The sequence below is a fragment of the Hyperolius riggenbachi genome, chromosome 11, assembly GCF_040937935.1.
Source record: "Hyperolius riggenbachi isolate aHypRig1 chromosome 11, aHypRig1.pri, whole genome shotgun sequence".
NCBI lineage: Eukaryota > Metazoa > Chordata > Amphibia > Anura > Hyperoliidae > Hyperolius > Hyperolius riggenbachi.
This window is the reverse complement of record NC_090656.1, coordinates 99,195,448-99,212,879: the sequence shown is the minus strand read 5'-3', so window position 1 is coordinate 99,212,879 and position 17,432 is coordinate 99,195,448. Positions and strand designations below refer to the sequence as shown.

General features: G+C 39.3%; 19 non-coding genes across 19 annotated transcripts; all 19 read right to left on the bottom strand.

Moving 5' to 3' along the window:
• Positions 1–212: 212 nt before the first annotated feature.
• On the bottom strand, positions 213–286 carry TRNAT-AGU (transfer RNA threonine (anticodon AGU)). Its single transcript has one exon. It is a non-coding gene; the product is annotated as a tRNA-Thr (tRNA).
• A 627-nt stretch (positions 287–913) lies between these two features.
• Positions 914–987, bottom strand: TRNAT-AGU (transfer RNA threonine (anticodon AGU)). Its single transcript has one exon. It is a non-coding gene; the product is annotated as a tRNA-Thr (tRNA).
• Positions 988–1,607: 620 nt separating this feature from the next.
• TRNAT-AGU (transfer RNA threonine (anticodon AGU)) lies at positions 1,608–1,681 on the bottom strand. The gene has a single exon. It is a non-coding gene; the product is annotated as a tRNA-Thr (tRNA).
• A 621-nt stretch (positions 1,682–2,302) lies between these two features.
• Positions 2,303–2,376, bottom strand: TRNAT-AGU (transfer RNA threonine (anticodon AGU)). Its single transcript has one exon. It is a non-coding gene; the product is annotated as a tRNA-Thr (tRNA).
• Positions 2,377–2,996: 620 nt separating this feature from the next.
• TRNAT-AGU (transfer RNA threonine (anticodon AGU)) lies at positions 2,997–3,070 on the bottom strand. The gene has a single exon. It is a non-coding gene; the product is annotated as a tRNA-Thr (tRNA).
• Positions 3,071–3,691: 621 nt separating this feature from the next.
• On the bottom strand, positions 3,692–3,765 carry TRNAT-AGU (transfer RNA threonine (anticodon AGU)). Its single transcript has one exon. It is a non-coding gene; the product is annotated as a tRNA-Thr (tRNA).
• Positions 3,766–4,393: 628 nt separating this feature from the next.
• Positions 4,394–4,467, bottom strand: TRNAT-AGU (transfer RNA threonine (anticodon AGU)). The gene has a single exon. It is a non-coding gene; the product is annotated as a tRNA-Thr (tRNA).
• A 621-nt stretch (positions 4,468–5,088) lies between these two features.
• Positions 5,089–5,162, bottom strand: TRNAT-AGU (transfer RNA threonine (anticodon AGU)). The gene has a single exon. It is a non-coding gene; the product is annotated as a tRNA-Thr (tRNA).
• A 1,319-nt stretch (positions 5,163–6,481) lies between these two features.
• On the bottom strand, positions 6,482–6,555 carry TRNAT-AGU (transfer RNA threonine (anticodon AGU)). The gene has a single exon. It is a non-coding gene; the product is annotated as a tRNA-Thr (tRNA).
• Positions 6,556–7,365: 810 nt separating this feature from the next.
• On the bottom strand, positions 7,366–7,439 carry TRNAT-AGU (transfer RNA threonine (anticodon AGU)). Its single transcript has one exon. It is a non-coding gene; the product is annotated as a tRNA-Thr (tRNA).
• A 627-nt stretch (positions 7,440–8,066) lies between these two features.
• Positions 8,067–8,140, bottom strand: TRNAT-AGU (transfer RNA threonine (anticodon AGU)). The gene has a single exon. It is a non-coding gene; the product is annotated as a tRNA-Thr (tRNA).
• Positions 8,141–8,762: 622 nt separating this feature from the next.
• TRNAT-AGU (transfer RNA threonine (anticodon AGU)) lies at positions 8,763–8,836 on the bottom strand. The gene has a single exon. It is a non-coding gene; the product is annotated as a tRNA-Thr (tRNA).
• Positions 8,837–9,463: 627 nt separating this feature from the next.
• Positions 9,464–9,537, bottom strand: TRNAT-AGU (transfer RNA threonine (anticodon AGU)). The gene has a single exon. It is a non-coding gene; the product is annotated as a tRNA-Thr (tRNA).
• Positions 9,538–11,761: 2,224 nt separating this feature from the next.
• TRNAT-AGU (transfer RNA threonine (anticodon AGU)) lies at positions 11,762–11,835 on the bottom strand. Its single transcript has one exon. It is a non-coding gene; the product is annotated as a tRNA-Thr (tRNA).
• A 621-nt stretch (positions 11,836–12,456) lies between these two features.
• TRNAT-AGU (transfer RNA threonine (anticodon AGU)) lies at positions 12,457–12,530 on the bottom strand. Its single transcript has one exon. It is a non-coding gene; the product is annotated as a tRNA-Thr (tRNA).
• A 618-nt stretch (positions 12,531–13,148) lies between these two features.
• Positions 13,149–13,222, bottom strand: TRNAT-AGU (transfer RNA threonine (anticodon AGU)). The gene has a single exon. It is a non-coding gene; the product is annotated as a tRNA-Thr (tRNA).
• Positions 13,223–13,850: 628 nt separating this feature from the next.
• Positions 13,851–13,924, bottom strand: TRNAT-AGU (transfer RNA threonine (anticodon AGU)). The gene has a single exon. It is a non-coding gene; the product is annotated as a tRNA-Thr (tRNA).
• Positions 13,925–15,239: 1,315 nt separating this feature from the next.
• Positions 15,240–15,313, bottom strand: TRNAT-AGU (transfer RNA threonine (anticodon AGU)). Its single transcript has one exon. It is a non-coding gene; the product is annotated as a tRNA-Thr (tRNA).
• A 1,326-nt stretch (positions 15,314–16,639) lies between these two features.
• Positions 16,640–16,713, bottom strand: TRNAT-AGU (transfer RNA threonine (anticodon AGU)). Its single transcript has one exon. It is a non-coding gene; the product is annotated as a tRNA-Thr (tRNA).
• Between the last annotated feature and the right edge of the window lie 719 nt (positions 16,714–17,432).

The following is a 17,432-nucleotide window of genomic DNA, read 5'->3' as shown; positions in this document are numbered from 1 at the left end:
ACTTGTTAGTGACCTTTACCTATTGTCAGAGATGGAAGGTAGTACATCAAACCAAACTGATAAGAAAATGTTTTTGTTCAGATGTGGTGGAAACCGTGGGCATAGGGAATGCAAGTTTCCTGTGAGCAAATATGGGTGAAGCTCAAAGACGTGATCCCGAAAATCTGGGATGTAAACAGCAGGCAATGACTTGGTGATAATATGATGAGCAAAGGCACTGCTGAGAGTTGAACTCAGGATCTCCTGTTTACTAGATAGGCGCTTTAACCAACTAAGCCACAGCGCCCACATGCTGCAATACAGTTATTGGTTATTGGTTATTGTGACACAGCACTCTTTTTTCTTTGCATTTACATTCTCAGTTTTTTAACATTTTTTTTTCAATAGTTTTTCAGGCCTACTTTTCCCTGCCTAAGAGTATACACATAGTCCACCTAAAAGGGAATGGAAAACTTTTAGGACAAAATTGTTGAAAAGAATGTTGTGCAACTTCCAAAATATGATAATGAAAGCTGTGGCAAAACCAATGAGTTTTGTGCCACAGAAGCCAGTCACTATTATATTTCATGTAGGTGCTGTGGCTTAGTAATTAAGTTTTATACAATGTTTCTTATTGTAGAAGCAGCAATTTTACTTGAAGAAGTTTTGGCTAGGCAAGTGCGGGTTAAGCTCCCATCCATGTTGAGCATAGCATCCCAAAAGACTTGTTAGTGACCTTTACCTATTGTCAGAGATGGAAGGTAGTACATCAAACCAAACTGATAAGAAAATGTCTTTGTTCAGATGTGGTAGAAACAGTGGGCATAGCGAATGCAAGTTTCCTGTGAGCAAATATGGGTGAAGCTCTAAGACGTGATTCGAAAATCTGGGATGTAAACAGCAGGCAATGACTTGGTGATAATAAGATGAGCAAAGGCACTGTTGAGAGTTGAACTCAGGATCTCCTGTTTACTAGACAGGCGCTTTAACCAACTAAGCCACAGCGCCCACATGCTGCAATACAGTTATTGGTTATTGTGGCACAGCACTCTTTTTTCTTTGCATTTGCATTCTCAGTTTTTTAACATTTTTTTTTCAATAGTTTTTCAGGCCTACTTTTCCCTGCCTAAGAGTATACACATAGTCCACCTAAAAGGGAATGGAAAACTTTTAGGACAAAATTGTTGAAAAGAATGTTGTGCAACTTCCAAAATATGATAATGAAAGCTGTGGCAAAACCAATGAGTTTTGGGCCACAGAAGCCAGTCACTATTATATTTCATGTAGGTGCTGTGGCTTAGTTATTAAGTTTTATACAATGTTTCTTATTGTAGAAGCAGCAATTTTACTTGAAGAAGTTTTGGCTAGGCAAGTGCGGGTTAAGCTCCCATCCATGTTGAGCATAGCATCCCAAAAGACTTGTTAGTGACCTTTACCTATTGTCAGAGATGGAAGGTAGTACATCAAACAAACTGATAAGAAAATGTCTTTGTTCAGATGTGGTGGAAACAGTGGGCATAGCGAATGCAAGTTTCCTGTGAGCAAATATGGGTGAAGCTCAAAGACGTGATCCCGAAAATCTGGAATGTAAACAGCAGGCAATGACTTGGTGATAATAAGATGAGCAAAGGCACTGCTGAGAGTTGAACTCAGGATCTCCTGTATACTAGACAGGCGCTTTAACCAACTAAGCCACAGCGCCCACATGCTGCAATACAGTTATTGGTTATTGTGGCACAGCACTCTTTTTTCTTTGCATTTGCATTCTCAGTTTTTTAACATTTTTTTTTCAATAGTTTTTCAGGCCTACTTTTTCCTGCCTAAGAGTATACACATAGTCCACCTAAAAGGGAATGGAAAACTTTTAGGACAAAATTGTTGAAAAGAATGTTGTGCAACTTCCAAAATATGATAATGAAAGCTGTGGCAAAACCAATGAGTTTTGGGCCACAGAAGCCAGTCACTATTATATTTCATGTAGGTGCTGTGGCTTAGTAATTAAGTTTTATACAATGTTTCTTATTGTAGAAGCAGCAATTTTACTTGAAGAAGTTTTGGCTAGGCAAGTGCGGGTTAAGCTCCCATCCATGTTGAGCATAGCATCCCAAAAGACTTGTTAGTGACCTTTACCTATTGTCAGAGATGGAAGGTAGTACATCAAACCAAACTGATAAGAAAATGTCTTTGTTCAGATGTGGTGGAAACAGTGGGCATAGCGAATGCAAGTTTCCTGTGAGCAAATATGGGTGAAGCTCAAAGACGTGATCCCGAAAATCAGGAATGTAAACAGCAGGCAATGACTTGGTGATAATAAGATGAGCAAAGGCACTGCTGAGAGTTGAACTCAGGATCTCCTGTATACTAGACAGGCGCTTTAACCAACTAAGCCACAGCGCCCACATGCTGCAATACAGTTATTGGTTATTGTGGCACAGCACTCTTTTTTCTTTGCATTTGCATTCTCAGTTTTTTAACATTTTTTTTCAATGGTTTTTCAGGCCTACTTTTCCCTGCCTAAGAGTGTACACATAGTCCACCTAAAAGGGAATGGAAAACTTTTAGGACAAAATTGTTGAAAAGAATGTTGTGCAACTTCCAAAATATGATAATGAAAGCTGTGGCAAAACCAATGAGTTTTGTGCCACAGAAGCCAGTCACTATTATATTTCATGTAGGTGCTGTGGCTTAGTAATTAAGTTTTACACAATGTTTCTTATTGTAGAAGCAGCAATTTTACTTGAAGAAGTTTTGGCTAGGCAAGTGCGGGTTAAGCTCCCATCCATGTTGAGCATAGCATCCCAAAAGACTTGTTAGTGACCTTTACCTATTGTCAGAGATGGAAGGTAGTACATCAAACCAAACTGATAAGAAAATGTCTTTGTTCAGATGTGGTGGAAACAGTGGGCATAGGGGATGCAAGTTTCCTGTGAGCAAATATGGGTGAAGCTCAAAGACGTGATCCCGAAAATCTGGGATGTAAACAGCAGGCAATGACTTGGTGATAATAAGATGAGCAAAGGCACTGCTGAGAGTTGAACTCAGGATCTCCTGTTTACTAGACAGGCGCTTTAACCAACTAAGCCACAGCGCCCACATGCTGTAATACAGTTATTGGTTATTGTGGCACAGCACTCTTTTTTCTTTGCATTTGCATTCTCAGTTTTTTAACATTTTTTTTTCAATAGTTTTTCAGGCCTACTTTTCCCTGCCTAAGAGTATACACATAGTCCACCTAAAAGGGAATGGAAAACTTTTAGGACAAAATTGTTGAAAAGAATGTTGTGCAACTTCCAAAATATGATAATGAAAGCTGTGGCAAAACCAATGAGTTTTGTGCCACAGAAGCCAGTCACTATTATATTTCATGTAGGTGCTGTGGCTTAGTAATTAAGTTTTTTACAATGTTTCTTATTGTAGAAGCAGCAATTTTACTTGAAGAAGTTTTGGCTAGGCAAGTGCGGGTTAAGCTCCCATCCATGTTGAGCATAGCATCCCAAAAGACTTGTTAGTGACCTTTACCTATTGTCAGAGATGGAAGGTAGTACATCAAACCAAACTGATAAGAAAATGTCTTTGTTCAGATGTGGTGGAAACAGTGTGCATAGGGAATGCAAGTTTCCTGTGAGCAAATATGGGTGAAGCTCAAAGACGTGATCCCGAAAATCTGGGATGTAAACAGCAGGCAATGACTTGGTGATAATAAGATGAGCAAAGGCACTGCTGAGAGTTGAACTCAGGAACTCCTGTTTACTAGACAGGCGCTTTAACCAACTAAGCCACAGCGCCCACATGCTGCAATTCAGTTATTGGTTATTGGTTATTGTGGCACAGCACTCTTTTTTCTTTGCATTTGCATTCTCAGTTTTTTAACATTTTTTTTTCAATAGTTTTTCAGGCCTACTTTTCCCTGCCTAAGAGTATACACATAGTCCACCTAAAAGGGAATGGAAAACTTTTAGGACAAAATTGTTAAAAAGAATGTTGTGCAACTTCCAAAATATGATAATGAAAGCTGTGGCAAAACCAATGAGTTTTGTGCCACAGAAGCCAGTCACTATTATATTTCATGTAGGTGCTGTGGCTTAGTAATTAAGTTTTATACAATGTTTCTTATTGTAGAAGCAGCAATTTTACTTGAAGAAGTTTTGGCTAGGCAAGTGCGGGTTAAGCTCCCATCCATGTTGAGCATAGCATCCCAAAAGACTTGTTAGTGACCTTTACCTATTGTCAGAGATGGAAGGTAGTACATCAAACCAAACTGATAAGAAAATGTCTTTGTTCAGATGTGGTGGAAACAGTGGGCATAGCGAATGCAAGTTTCCTGTGAGCAAATATGGGTGAAGCTCAAAGACGTGATCCCGAAAATCTGGGATGTAAACAGCAGGCAATGACTTGGTGATAATAAGATGAGCAAAGGCACTGCTGAGAGTTGAACTCAGGATCTCCTGTATACTAGACAGGCGCTTTAACCAACTAAGCCACAGCACCCACATGCTGCAATACAGTTATTGGTTATTGTGGCACAGCACTCTTTTTTCTTTGCATTTGCATTCTCAGTTTTTTAACATTTTTTTTTCAATGGTTTTTCAGGCCTACTTTTCCCTGCCTAAGAGTATACACATAGTCCACCTAAAAGGGAATGGAAAACTTTTAGGACAAAATTGTTGAAAAGAATGTTGTGCAACTTCCAAAATATGATAATGAAAGCTGTGGCAAAACCAATGAGTTTTGTGCCACAGAAGCCAGTCACTATTATATTTCATGTAGGTGCTGTGGCTTAGTAATTAAGTTTTATACAATGTTTCTTATTGTAGAAGCAGCAATTTTACTTGAAGAGGTTTTGGCTAGGCAAGTGCGGGTTAAGCTCCCATCCATGTTGAGCATAGCATCCCAAAAGACTTGTTAGTGACCTTTACCTATTGTCAGAGATGGAAGGTAGTACATCAAACCAAACTGATAAGAAAATGTTTTTGTTCAGATGTGGTGGAAACCGTGGGCATAGGGAATGCAAGTTTCCTGTGAGCAAATATGGGTGAAGCTCAAAGACGTGATCCCGAAAATCTGGGATGTAAACAGCAGGCAATGACTTGGTGATAATATGATGAGCAAAGGCACTGCTGAGAGTTGAACTCAGGATCTCCTGTTTACTAGATAGGCGCTTTAACCAACTAAGCCACAGCGCCCACATGCTGCAATACAGTTATTGGTTATTGGTTATTGTGACACAGCACTCTTTTTTCTTTGCATTTGCATTCTCAGTTTTTTAACATTTTTTTTTCAATAGTTTTTCAGGCCTACTTTTCCCTGCCTAAGAGTATACACATAGTCCACCTAAAAGGGAATGGAAAACTTTTAGGACAAAATTGTTAAAAAGAATGTTGTGCAACTTCCAAAATATGATAATGAAAGCTGTGGCAAAACCAATGAGTTTTGTGCCACAGAAGCCAGTCACTATTATATTTCATGTAGGTGCTGTGGCTTAGTAATTAAGTTTTATACAATGTTTCTTATTGTAGAAGCAGCAATTTTACTTGAAGAAGTTTTGGCTAGGCAAGTGCGGGTTAAGCTCCCATCCATGTTGAGCATAGCATCCCAAAAGACTTGTTAGTGACCTTTACCTATTGTCAGAGATGGAAGGTAGTACATCAAACCAAACTGATAAGAAAATGTCTTTGTTCAGATGTGGTAGAAACAGTGGGCATAGCGAATGCAAGTTTCCTGTGAGCAAATATGGGTGAAGCTCTAAGACGTGATTCGAAAATCTGGGATGTAAACAGCAGGCAATGACTTGGTGATAATAAGATGAGCAAAGGCACTGTTGAGCGTTGAACTCAGGATCTCCTGTTTACTAGACAGGCACTTTAACCAACTAAGCCACAGCGCCCACATGCTGCAATACAGTTATTGGTTATTGTGGCACAGCACTCTTTTTTCTTTGCATTTGCATTCTCAGTTTTTTAACATTTTTTTTTCAATAGTTTTTCAGGCCTACTTTTCCCTGCCTAAGAGTATACACATAGTCCACCTAAAAGGGAATGGAAAACTTTTAGGACAAAATTGTTGAAAAGAATGTTGTGCAACTTCCAAAATATGATAATGAAAGCTGTGGCAAAACCAATGAGTTTTGGGCCACAGAAGCCAGTCACTATTATATTTCATGTAGGTGCTGTGGCTTAGTAATTAAGTTTTATACAATGTTTCTTATTGTAGAAGCAGCAATTTTACTTGAAGTTTTGGCTAGGCAAGTGCGGGTTAAGCTCCCATCCATGTTGAGCATAGCATCCCAAAAGACTTGTTAGTGACCTTTACCTATTGTCAGAGATGGAAGGTAGTACATCCAACCAAACTGATAAGAAAATGTCTTTGTTCAGATGTGGTGGAAACAGTGGGCATAGCGAATGCAAGTTTCCTGTGAGCAAATATGGGTGAAGCTCAAAGACGTGATCCCGAAAATCTGGAATGTAAACAGCAGGCAATGACTTGGTGATAATAAGATGAGCAAAGGCACTGCTGAGAGTTGAACTCAGGATCTCCTGTATACTAGACAGGCGCTTTAACCAACTAAGCCACAGCGCCCACATGCTGCAATACAGTTATTGGTTATTGTGGCACAGCACTGTTTTTTCTTTGCATTTGCATTCTCAGTTTTTTAACATTTTTTTTCAATGGTTTTTCAGGCCTACTTTTCCCTGCCTAAGGCTAGAAACCCACTAGGAGAGCTTTTCTGAGCGCTTTGTGATTTGAAAAGCTCTAGCTAATGTAATGCTATGGGTGTGATCCCACTTGAGTGATGTGATTTCATAAAAATCCCCCATAGCATTGCATTACCAAGAGCTTTTTCAAATCACTCACGCTTACAAAGCTCTCCTAGTGGGTTTCTAGCCTCAGAGTGTACACATAGTCCACCTAAAAGGGAATGGAAAACTTTTAGGACAAAATTGTTGAAAAGAATGTTGTGCAACTTCCAAAATATGATAATGAAAGCTGTGGCAAAACCAATGAGTTTTGTGCCACAGAAGCCAGTCACTATTATATTTCATGTAGGTGCTGTGGCTTAGTAATTAAGTTTTACACAATGTTTCTTATTGTAGAAGCAGCAATTTTACTTGAAGAAGTTTTGGCTAGGCAAGTGCGGGTTAAGCTCCCATCCATGTTGAGCATAGCATCCCAAAAGACTTGTTAGTGACCTTTACCTATTGTCAGAGATGGAAGGTAGTACATCAAACCAAACTGATAAGAAAATGTTTTTGTTCAGATGTGGTGGAAACAGTGGGCATAGGGAATGCAAGTTTCCTGTGAGCAAATATGGGTGAAGCTCAAAGACGTGATCCCGAAAATCTGGGATGTAAACAGCAGGCAATGACTTGGTGATAATATGATGAGCAAAGACACTGCTGAGAGTTGAACTCAGGATCTCCTGTTTACTAGACAGGCGCTTTAACCAACTAAGCCACAGCGCCCACATGCTGCAATACAGTTATTGGTTATTGGTTATTTTGACACAGCACTCTTTTTTCTTTGCATTTGCATTCTCAGTTTTTTAACATTTTTTTTTCAATAGTTTTTCAGGCCTACTTTTCCCTGCCTAAGAGTATACACATAGTCCACCTAAAAGGGAATGGAAAACTTTTAGGACAAAATTGTTAAAAAGAATGTTGTGCAACTTCCAAAATATGATAATGAAAGCTGTGGCAAAACCAATGAGTTTTGTGCCACAGAAGCCAGTCACTATTATATTTCATGTAGGTGCTGTGGCTTAGTAATTAAGTTTTATACAATGTTTCTTATTGTAGAAGCAGCAATTTTACTTGAAGAAGTTTTGGCTAGGCAAGTGCGGGTTAAGCTCCCATCCATGTTGAGCATAGCATCCCAAAAGACTTGTTAGTGACCTTTACCTATTGTCAGAGATGGAAGGTAGTACATCAAACCAAACTGATAAGAAAATGTCTTTGTTCAGATGTGGTAGTAACAGTGGGCATAGCGAATGCAAGTTTCCTGTGAGCAAATATGGGTGAAGCTCTAAGACGTGATTCGAAAATCTGGGATGTAAACAGCAGGCAATGACTTGGTGATAATAAGATGAGCAAAGGCACTGTTGAGAGTTGAACTCAGGATCTCCTGTTTACTAGACAGGCGCTTTAACCAACTAAGCCACAGCGCCCACATGCTGCAATACAGTTATTGGTTATTGTGGCACAGCACTCTTTTTTCTTTGCATTTGCATTCTCAGTTTTTTAACATTTTTTTTTCAATAGTTTTTCAGGCCTACTTTTCCCTGCCTAAGAGTATACACATAGTCCACCTAAAAGGGAATGGAAAACTTTTAGGACAAAATTGTTGAAAAGAATGTTGTGCAACCTCCAAAATATGATAATGAAAGCTGTGGTAAAACCAATGAGTTTTGTGCCACAGAAGCCAGTCACTATTATATTTTTATGTAGGTGCTGTGGCTTAGTAATTAAGTTTTATACAATGTTTCTTATTGTAGAAGCAGCAATTTTACTTGAAGAAGTTTTGGCTAGGCAAGTGCGGGTTAAGCTCCCATCCATGTTGAGCATAGCATCCCAAAAGACTTGTTAGTGACCTTTACCTATTGTCAGAGATGGAAGGTAGTACATCCAACCAAACTGATAAGAAAATGTCTTTGTTCAGATGTGGTGGAAACAGTGGGCATAGCGAATGCAAGTTTCCTGTGAGCAAATATGGGTGAAGCTCAAAGACGTGATCCCGAAAATCTGGGATGTAAACAGCAGGCAATGACTTGGTGATAATATGATGAGCAAAGGCACTGCTGAGAGTTGAACTCAGGATCTCCTGTTTACTAGACAGGCGCTTTAACCAACTAAGCCACAGCGCCCCCATGCTGCAATACAGTTATTGGTTATTGGTTATTGTGGCACAGCACTCTTTTTTCTTTGCATTTGCATTCTCAGTTTTTTAACATTTTTTTTTCAATAGTTTTTCAGGCCTACTTTTCCCTGCCTAAGAGTATACACATAGTCCACCTAAAAGGGAATGGAAAACTTTTAGGACAAAATTGTTAAAAAGAATGTTGTGCAACTTCCAAAATATGATAATGAAAGCTGTGGCAAAACCAATGAGTTTTGTGCCACAGAAGCCAGTCACTATTATATTTCATGTAGGTGCTGTGGCTTAGTAATTAAGTTTTATACAATGTTTCTTATTGTAGAAGCAGCAATTTTACTTGAAGAAGTTTTGGCTAGGCAAGTGCGGGTTAAGCTCCCATCCATGTTGAGCATAGCATCCCAAAAGACTTGTTAGTGACCTTTACCTATTGTCAGAGATGGAAGGTAGTACATCAAACCAAACTGATAAGAAAATGTCTTTGTTCAGATGTGGTAGAAACAGTGGGCATAGCGAATGCAAGTTTCCTGTGAGCAAATATGGGTGAAGCTCTAAGACGTGATTCGAAAATCTGGGATGTAAACAGCAGGCAATGACTTGGTGATAATAAGATGAGCAAAGGCACTGTTGAGAGTTGAACTCAGGATCTCCTGTTTACTAGACAGGCGCTTTAACCAACTAAGCTACAGCGCCCACATGCTGCAATACAGTTATTGGTTATTGTGGCACAGCACTCTTTTTTCTTTGCATTTGCATTCTCAGTTTTTTAACATTTTTTTTTCAATAGTTTTTCAGGCCTACTTTTCCCTGCCTAAGAGTATACACATAGTCCACCTAAAAGGGAATGGAAAACTTTTAGGACAAAATTGTTGAAAAGAATGTTGTGCAACTTCCAAAATATGATAATGAAAGGTGTGGCAAAACCAATGAGTTTTGTGCCACAGAAGCCAGTCACTATTATATTTTTATGTAGGTGCTGTGGCTTAGTAATTAAGTTTTATACAATGTTTCTTATTGTAGAAGCAGCAATTTTACTTGAAGAAGTTTTGGCTAGGCAAGTGCGGGTTAAGCTCCCATCCATGTTGAGCATAGCATCCCAAAAGACTTGTTAGTGACCTTTACCTATTGTCAGAGATGGAAGGTAGTACATCAAACCAAACTGATAAGAAAATGTCTTTGTTCAGATGTGGTGGAAACAGTGGGCATAGCGAATGCAAGTTTCCTGTGAGCAAATATGGGTGAAGCTCAAAGACGGCGTACATTTGAAATTGGCGCCGGTAGACTTGGGCGCAGGATACAGCGGTATATAGCTGATCCTGCTTCTGCACAAGTCCGGGCCGATTTAATTACTATTCCCCCTCCAGGCCGACATGGATAGTGGGGGAATGAAATAATTCGGCTTCCAGCGATTGCTGGAGGCCGAATTATTATGTTTTTAAGCAACTTCGGCTCCGTCTTCTGACGGAGCCGACGTTATTTACTGAGCGCTTCAATAGGAATGATTCCTAGTGAAGTCTATGGAGGCGCCGGCTGCGCCCAAATCTAGCAGCGCTGAAAAGCACTGCTCCGCAAAGACGTGATCCCGAAAATCTGGGATGTAAACAGCAGGCAATGACTTGGTGATAATAAGATGAGCAAAGGCACTGCTGAGAGTTGAACTCAGGATCTCCTGTTTACTAGACAGGCACTTCAACCAACTAAGCCACAGCGCCCACATGATGCAATACAGTTATTGTCTATTGTGGCACAGCACTCTTTTTTCTTGCATTTGCATTCTCAGTTTTTTAACATTTTTTTTTCAATAGTTTTTCAGGCCTACTTTTCCCTGCCTAAGAGTATACACATAGTCCACCTAAAAGGGAATGGAAAACTTTTAGGACAAAATTGTTGAAAAGAATGTTGTGCAACTTCCAAAATATGATAATGAAAGCTGTGGCAAAACCAATGAGTTTTGTGCCACAGAAGCCAGTCACTATTATATTTCATGTAGGTGCTGTGGCTTAGTAATTAAGTTTTATACAATGTTTCTTATTGTAGAAGCAGCAATTTTACTTGAAGAAGTTTTGGCTAGGCAAGTGCGGGTTAAAGGGACTCCGAGCAGTGCAGAAACTATGGAAAGATGCATATCATTTTAAAGCTCTCTTTCTCCTCTTTCCAATGATATGTAAATCGCCGCACTACGCCTTTTAGTTTTCGCTATTTTCGCGATTGAAATTGACATGGCTGCGATTTCGATCACGAAAATACAGAAAACTAAAAGGCGTAGGGTGACGATTTAGGGGTCGTCAGAAAGAGGAGAAAGAGAGCTTTAAAATGATATCCATCTTTCCATAGTTACATTGTATTACACAGGGCGACTTTTTCTGCTGAATAGAGCTGCTGACTCTGAGAAAATGTCGCCCTGTGTAATACAATGTAACTATAGAAAGATGGATATCATTTTAAAGCTCTCTTTCTCCTCTTTCTGACGACCCCTAAATCGTTGCCCTACACCTTTTAGTTTTCTCTATTTTCACGATCGAAATCGCAGCCGCAGCAATTTCAATCGCGAAAATAGCGAAAACTAAAAGGCGTAGGGCGGCGATTTATATATCATTGGAAAGAGGAGAAAGAGAGCTTTAAAATGATATGCATCTTTCCATAGTTTTTGCACTGCTCGGAGTCCCTTTAAGCTCCCATCCATGTTGAGCATAGCATCCCAAAAGACTTGTTAGTGACCTTTACCTATTGTCAGAGATGGAAGGTAGTACATCAAACCAAACTGATAAGAAAATGTCTTTGTTCAGATGTGGTGGAAACAGTGGGCATAGGGAATGCAAGTTTCCTGTGAGCAAATATGGGTGAAGCTCAAAGACATGATCCCGAAAATCTGGGATGTAAACAGCAGGCAATGACTTGGTGATAATAAGATGAGCAAAGGCACTGCTGAGAGTTGAACTCAGGATCTCCTGTTTACTAGACAGGCGCTTTAACCAACTAAGCCACAGCGCCCACATGCTGCAATACTGTTATTGGTTATTGTGGCACAGCACTCTTTTTTCTTTGCATTTGCATTCTCAGTTTTTTAACATTTTTTTTTCAATAGTTTTTCAGGCCTACTTTTCCCTGCCTAAGAGTATACACATAGTCCACCTAAAAGGGAATGGAAAACTTTTAGGACAAAATTGTTGAAAAGAATGTTGTGCAACTTCCAAAATATGATAATGAAAGCTGTGGCAAAACCAATGAGTTTTGTGCCACAGAAGCCAGTCACTATTATATTTCATGTAGGTGCTGTGGCTTAGTAATTAAGTTTTATACAATGTTTCTTATTGTAGAAGCAGCAATTTTACTTGAAGAAGTTTTGGCTAGGCAAGTGCGGGTTAAGCTCCCATCCATGTTGAGCATAGCATCCCAAAAGACTTCTTAGTGACCTTTACCTATTGTCAGAGATGGAAGGTAGTACATCAAACCAAACTGATAAGAAAATGTCTTTGTTCAGATGTGGTTGAAACAGTGGGCATAGGGAATGCAAGTTTCCTGTGAGCAAATATGGGTGAAGCTCAAAGACGTGATCCCGAAAATATGGGATGTAAACAGCAGGCAATGACTTGGTGATAATAAGATGAGCAAAGGCACTGCTGAGAGTTGAACTCAGGATCTCCTGTTTACTAGACAGGCGCTTTAACCAGCTAAGCCACAGCACCCATATACTGCAATACAGATATTGGTTATCGTGCCACAGCACTCTTTTTTGTGTGCATTAGCATTCTCAGTTTAACAATTTTTTTTCAATAGTTTTTCAGGCCTACTTTTCCCTGCCTAAGAGTATACACATAGTCCACCTAAAAGGGAATGGAAAACTTTTAGGACAAAATTGTTGAAAAGAATGTTGTGCAACTTCCAAAATATGATAATGAAAGCTGTGGCAAAACCAATGAGTTTTGTGCCACAGAAGCCAGTCACTATTATATTTCATGTAGGTGCTGTGGCTTAGTAATTAAGTTTTATACAATGTTTCTTATTGTAGAAGCAGCAATTTTACTTGAAGAAGTTTTGGCTAGGCAAGTGCGGGTTAAGCTCCCATCCATGTTGAGCATAGCATCCCAAAAGACTTGTTAGTGACCTTTACCTATTGTCAGAGATGGAAGGTAGTACATCAAACCAAACTGATAAGAAAATGTCTTTGTTCAGATGTGGTGGAAACAGTGTGCATAGGGAATGCAAGTTTCCTGTGAGCAAATATGAGTGAAGCTCAAAGACGTGATCCCGAAAATCTGGGATGTAAACAGCAGGCAATGACTTGGTGATAATAAGATGAGCAAAGGCACTGCTGAGAGTTGAACTCAGGAACTCCTGTTTACTAGACAGGCGCTTTAACCAACTAAGCCACAGCGCCCACATGCTGCAATACAGTTATTGGTTATTGGTTATTGTGGCACAGCACTCTTTTTTCTTTGCATTTGCATTCTCAGTTTTTTAACATTTTTTTTTCAATAGTTTTTCAGGCCTACTTTTCCCTGCCTAAGAGTATACACATAGTCCACCTAAAAGGGAATGGAAAACTTTTAGGACAAAATTGTTAAAAAGAATGTTGTGCAACTTCCAAAATATGATAATGAAAGCTGTGGCAAAACCAATGAGTTTTGTGCCACAGAAGCCAGTCACTATTATATTTCATGTAGGTGCTGTGGCTTAGTAATTAAGTTTTATACAATGTTTCTTATTGTAGAAGCAGCAATTTTACTTGAAGAGGTTTTGGCTAGGCAAGTGCGGGTTAAGCTCCCATCCATGTTGAGCATAGCATCCCAAAAGACTTGTTAGTGACCTTTACCTATTGTCAGAGATGGAAGGTAGTACATCAAACCAAACTGATAAGAAAATGTCTTTGTTCAGATGTGGTGGAAACAGTGGGCATAGCGAATGCAAGTTTCCTGTGAGCAAATATGGGTGAAGCTCAAAGACGTGATCCCGAAAATCTGGGATGTAAACAGCAGGCAATGACTTGGTGATAATAAGATGAGCAAAGGCACTGCTGAGAGTTGAACTCAGGATCTCCTGTATACTAGACAGGCGCTTTAACCAACTAAGCCACAGCACCCACATGCTGCAATACAGTTATTGGTTATTGTGGCACAGCACTCTTTTTTCTTTGCATTTGCATTCTCAGTTTTTTAACATTTTTTTTTCAATGGTTTTTCAGGCCTACTTTTCCCTGCCTAAGAGTATACACATAGTCCACCTACAAGGGAATGGAAAACTTTTAGGACAAAATTGTTGAAAAGAATGTTGTGCAACTTCCAAAATATGATAATGAAAGCTGTGGCAAAACCAATGAGTTTTGTGCCACAGAAGCCAGTCACTATTATATTTCATGTAGGTGCTGTGGCTTAGTAATTAAGTTTTATACAATGTTTCTTATTGTAGAAGCAGCAATTTTACTTGAAGAAGTTTTGGCTAGGCAAGTGCGGGTTAAGCTCCCATCCATGTTGAGCATAGCATCCTAAAAGACTTGTTAGTGACCTTTACCTATTGTCAGAGATGGAAGGTAGTACATCAAACCAAACTGATAAGAAAATGTCTTTGTTCAGATGTGGTGGAAACAGTGGGCATAGCGAATGCAAGTTTCCTGTGAGCAAATATGGGTGAAGCTCTAAGACGTGATTCTGAAAATCTGGGATGTAAACAGCAGGCAATGACTTGGTGATAATAAGATGAGCAAAGGCACTGCTGAGAGTTGAACTCAGGATGTCCTGTTTACTAGACAGGCGCTTTAACCAACTAAGCCACAGCACCCACACGCTGCAACACAGTTATTGGTTATTGTGGCACAGCACTCTTTTTTCTTTGCATTTGCATTCTCAGTTTTTTAACATTTTTTTTCAATAGTTTTTCAGGCCTACTTTTCCCTGCCTAAGAGTATACACATAGTCCACCTAAAAGGGAATGGAAAACTTTTAGGACAAAATTGTTGAAAAGAATGTTGTGCAACTTCCAAAATATGATAATGAAAGCTGTGGCAAAACCAATGAGTTTTGTGCCACAGAAGCCAGTCACTATTATATTTCATGTAGGTGCTGTGGCTTAGTAATTAAGTTTTATACAATGTTTCTTATTGTAGAAGCAGCAATTTTACTTGAAGAGGTTTTGGCTAGGCAAGTGCGGGTTAAGCTCCCATCCATGTTGAGCATAGCATCCCAAAAGACTTGTTAGTGACCTTTACCTATTGTCAGAGATAAAAGGTAGTACATCAAACCAAACTGATAAGAAAATGTTTTTGTTCAGATGTGGTGGAAACCGTGGGCATAGGGAATGCAAGTTTCCTGTGAGCAAATATGGGTGAAGCTCAAAGACGTGATCCCGAAAATCTGGGATGTAAACAGCAGGCAATGACTTGGTGATAATATGATGAGTAAAGGCACTGCTGAGAGTTGAACTCAGGATCTCCTGTTTACTAGATAGGCGCTTTAACCAACTAAGCCACAGCGCCCACATGCTGCAATACAGTTATTGGTTATTGGTTATTGTGACACAGCACTCTTTTTTCTTTGCATTTACATTCTCAGTTTTTTAACATTTTTTTTTCAATAGTTTTTCAGGCCTACTTTTCCCTGCCTAAGAGTATACACATAGTCCACCTAAAAGGGAATGGAAAACTTTTAGGACAAAATTGTTAAAAAGAATGTTGTGCAACTTCCAAAATATGATAATGAAAGCTGTGGCAAAACCAATGAGTTTTGTGCCACAGAAGCCAGTCACTATTATATTTCATGTAGGTGCTGTGGCTTAGTAATTAAGTTTTATACAATGTTTCTTATTGTAGAAGCAGCAATTTTACTTGAAGAAGTTTTGGCTAGGCAAGTGCGGGTTAAGCTCCCATCCATGTTGAGCATAGCATCCCAAAAGACTTGTTAGTGACCTTTACCTATTGTCAGAGATGGAAGGTAGTACATCAAACCAAACTGATAAGAAAATGTCTTTGTTCAGATGTGGTAGAAACAGTGGGCATAGCGAATGCAAGTTTCCTGTGAGCAAATATGGGTGAAGCTCTAAGACGTGATTCGAAAATCTGGGATGTAAACAGCAGGCAATGACTTGGTGATAATAAGATGAGCAAAGGCACTGTTGAGAGTTGAACTCAGGATCTCCTGTTTACTAGACAGGCACTTTAACCAACTAAGCCACAGCGCCCACATGCTGCAATACAGTTATTGGTTATTGGTTATTTTGACACAGCACTCTTTTTTCTTTGCATTTGCATTCTCAGTTTTTTAACATTTTTTTTTCAATAGTTTTTCAGGCCTACTTTTCCCTGCCTAAGAGTATACACATAGTCCACCTAAAAGGGAATGGAAAACTTTTAGGACAAAATTGTTAAAAAGAATGTTGTGCAACTTCCAAAATATGATAATGAAAGCTGTGGCAAAACCAATGAGTTTTGTGCCACAGAAGCCAGTCACTATTATATTTCATGTAGGTGCTGTGGCTTAGTAATTAAGTTTTATACAATGTTTCTTATTGTAGAAGCAGCAATTTTACTTGAAGTTTTGGCTAGGCAAGTGCGGGTTAAGCTCCCATCCATGTTGAGCATAGCATCCCAAAAGACTTGTTAGTGACCTTTACCTATTGTCAGAGATGGAAGGTAGTACATCCAACCAAACTGATAAGAAAATGTCTTTGTTCAGATGTGGTGGAAACAGTGGGCATAGCGAATGCAAGTTTCCTGTGAGCAAATATGGGTGAAGCTCAAAGACGTGATCCCGAAAATCTGGAATGTAAACAGCAGGCAATGACTTGGTGATAATAAGATGAGCAAAGGCACTGCTGAGAGTTGAACTCAGGATCTCCTGTATACTAGACAGGCGCTTTAACCAACTAAGCCACAGCGCCCACATGCTGCAATACAGTTATTGGTTATTGTGGCACAGCACTGTTTTTTCTTTGCATTTGCATTCTCAGTTTTTTAACATTTTTTTTCAATGGTTTTTCAGGCCTACTTTTCCCTGCCTAAGGCTAGAAACCCACTAGGAGAGCTTTTCTGAGCGCTTTGTGATTTGAAAAGCTCTAGCTAATGTAATGCTATGGGTGTGATCCCACTTGAGTGATGTGATTTCATAAAAATCCCCCATAGCATTGCATTACCAAGAGCTTTTTCAAATCACTCACGCTTACAAAGCTCTCCTAGTGGGTTTCTAGCCTCAGAGTGTACACATAGTCCACCTAAAAGGGAATGGAAAACTTTTAGGACAAAATTGTTGAAAAGAATGTTGTGCAACTTCCAAAATATGATAATGAAAGCTGTGGCAAAACCAATGAGTTTTGTGCCACAGAAGCCAGTCACTATTATATTTCATGTAGGTGCTGTGGCTTAGTAATTAAGTTTTACACAATGTTTCTTATTGTAGAAGCAGCAATTTTACTTGAAGAAGTTTTGGCTAGGCAAGTGCGGGTTAAGCTCCCATCCATGTTGAGCATAGCATCCCAAAAGACTTGTTAGTGACCTTTACCTATTGTCAGAGATGGAAGGTAGTACATCAAACCAAACTGATAAGAAAATGTTTTTGTTCAGATGTGGTGGAAACAGTGGGCATAGGGAATGCAAGTTTCCT